The 3,050-nt window shown below is 39.1% G+C and overlaps 1 pseudogene; it reads left to right on the top strand.

The window, feature by feature from the left end:
- Window positions 1-1,441: 1,441 nt before the first annotated feature.
- Window positions 1,442-2,356, top strand: LOC148579183 (protein FAR1-RELATED SEQUENCE 1-like; annotated as a pseudogene).
- The last annotated feature ends 694 nt before the right edge of the window (window positions 2,357-3,050 follow it).

Raw genomic sequence — 3,050 nt, 5'->3', positions numbered from 1 at the left:
TTGAATGTACGGAGGTGATCTGAATCTGAATTGAATTGATACTATCTAAATTGTAGACAGAGTTGTTTTGAATTTGGTTTTGTATAATGGATTATCTTTCGTTTACTGTTAGTAACCTTTCGGTTCGGTAAGTATTATAGAATTGTTTCACCGTTAATGAAGTTTTCGGTTCACCGTGCAGACCAGCTGTGTTGTGGATGAAAGATTTGTCCCAAATGTGGGGATGATTTTTGAGACACTATAAGAAGCTGCAAAGTTCTACAAACATTATTCCAAACTTGCCAGTTTTTTTACAAAAATAAGGAAAAAGACTCGGGACGGAGACAAGATTAAGAATCAACTAATTGTATGCACCAGAGAGGGGAGGTGGAAATCCAAGATATCTCCAACTCTGAAGGCAAACCCCTCAGCTGGGTTAAACTGTCCAGCCAGGATTTATGTACACATAATGAAGGACGTCGGTGTTTGGACAATGTCCAAAGTTGTTCTGAATCACTCGCATCCTTGCTGTCCAGACCAGGCTGAGATGCTCAAACAACACAAGGAGCTTAGCATGTTTGTGCGTCGCACCATCGAAATCTACGAGGAAGCCAGAATCAGACTGAGCAAAACTTACCAATAATTTGTGGCAGTAGCTAGCAGCCACCGTGAACTAGGTTTTATTGAAAAAGATGTGAGGAATTACATCATAAAGGAAGTATGGAATATTTCCGAAGAAGATGATGCCAAAGAATTTGGGAAGTACCTAGTAAGAATAAAAGAGAAGAACCAAAATTTCTTCTTTGAGCTCAACCTTGAAGGCGATCACTGCATTAAACATGCATTCTGGGCCGATGCAAGAAGCAGGGCTGCATTTGAGTATTTCGGAGATGTGGTTTCATTTGACACCACCTATAACACAAACAGGTAATCGGTTCATTCAAATATATTTTGATGTTCAGTGCATGTATATATTTCGGTTCACCACGGTCTGCTTGTTATTTATGCAGGTACAATTTGGTTTTAGGTTCTTTTGTGGGCGTGAATCACCACGGCCAGTCGACACTTCTCAGATGCGCGCTGATGAAAAATGAGGACATCCAATCATTCAAATGGCTATTTGAGTGTTGGCTACGTTGTATGGGAGGAAAGGCACCAAAAGGTATTCTTACCGATCAATGCACATCAATTCACCGCTGGTGCATCTGGCACATTATGAAGAAGATCCCAAGCAAATTAAACGGCTACAAGGGACACATTGATATTGAACAAGAGATGAGCCATGTTGTTTAGAACTCGTACACAAAAGACGCATTTGACAGAAACTGGAATGATTTCCTTACAAAGTATGGCCTCGGAGGCAACAAGTGGCTTTTAGGTAATTGAGGTTTCAATTCGAATTATTTTCATGCTCATATCTTTTTTTCCCAAAGCATGCACTGTTTTCGGTTCACAATACCTTATGGGTTTGGTTTGTTTTGCAGAGCTATACAAGGATCGGCATATATGGATTCCAGTTTACTTGGATCACCACTTCTAGGCTGGAATGAGAAGCACACAAAGGAGCGAGAGTATGCATTCATTTTTCAACAAGTTCATCACACGGAATAGCTCCTTGAGACAATTTGTGAAGCAATACGACAATTGCCTAGCAAGCAGAGAGAGAATTTGATGATGCAGATTTTCACACCCTGATACCGTGTGCAACAAAATCAGCAATAGAGGCACAGTTTCAGCATGTATATACCCATGAGAAGTTCAGGGAAGTTCAAGCTCAATTTAGAGGTAAAGTGAACTGTATCACAAGATTAATGTATTCCACCCTAGGTTTCACAACATATGAAGTCATAGAACAGGTTTCCAACTCCACATTCCACAAGTTTGTCGTCACCTACGACGCAGTATCATGAGATGTGAAGTGCCATTGCTTGCTGTTTGAGTCTAGGGGCATATTGTGCCGCCATTCGCTAAGCGTTCTAAACTTTGAGCGAGTGGATAACGTGGCACCGAAATACATATTGGATCGCTGGAGCAAGAACATAAAGAGGAGGCATACACACATCAAGAGCAGCCAAGATGAACCTCTATTGGAGCTGAGAAGTAAGAGATTTGATGAATTGGTGTTTTGGTCGCACAATATATGTGAATTTGCATCCGAGTCTGAAGAGTTGACCAGAATTCTACACCTCATTTGACAAGGTCATGGTGGAGATGGAAGAATATCAAGAGAGAAGCAAAGGAAAAAGTTTGTTAACACACGAAGAAGCGACATTAAGCAATGTGAATGACCTTCAAAGCCCACCACGTGTCAAAACAAGAGGTCGGCCCAAGAACAGACTTGGATCAAACCTGGAAAAAAAGATCTCAAATGCCATGAAGAAAAAGAAAGAGACAGCTCCAAGCGAGGTAAAATTGACTTGCTTTTGATTAGTTAAAAATTCAATTGTTCATTTTGCTAATATATAATTAATTATGTCTTTTGTAGTTGAACCTTTTAGACTCTGCATCATCGATTCAGTCAAGCTCCACTCTTTACAATGCACCAGATATGAATTATCCAAGAGAGGATTGTACAAATTTTAGTTTTTATTAATGTAAATTTTTTTTCACCCATGAGCAAATTTTGGTTCACCATGGTTATAGCAGGGGTAATTTCTGACTGTTGTTACTGTTTCATGAATAGTCACTTTTTTTGTGAAATTCTATATTGATATATGCAGTTTTTTGATTCGGTGTATTAATTTCTAAGTTGAATAATTAGAATTTGTTTTGAGAAACGGGAATCAGGGTTCATTGTTTAGGGTTTAGGATTTAGGGTTCAGGGGTTTAGGGTTTAGTGTTAGGCTTTAGGGTTTTAAGGTTTAGAGTTTAGGGTTTAGGGATTATAGATTAGGGTTTAGGGTTTAGGATTTTAGGGTTTAGGGTTTAGTGTTAGGCTTTAGGGTTTTAGGGTTTTAGAGGTTTAGGGGTTTAGGGTTTTAGAGTTTTATGGGTTTAGAGTTCAATGTCTTTGAAACTTTCGGTTCGACTAGTGTATTAATTTCGGTTCACTGTGTTTCTTGGTGTTTCTA

Source organism: Arachis ipaensis, chromosome B10 (assembly GCF_059453495.1).
Source record: "Arachis ipaensis isolate K30076 ecotype BB chromosome B10, ASM5945349v1, whole genome shotgun sequence".
Taxonomy (NCBI): Eukaryota; Viridiplantae; Streptophyta; class Magnoliopsida; order Fabales; family Fabaceae; genus Arachis; species Arachis ipaensis.
The sequence above is the reverse complement of the archived record's forward strand: the minus strand, read 5'-3'. Positions and strand labels throughout refer to the sequence as shown.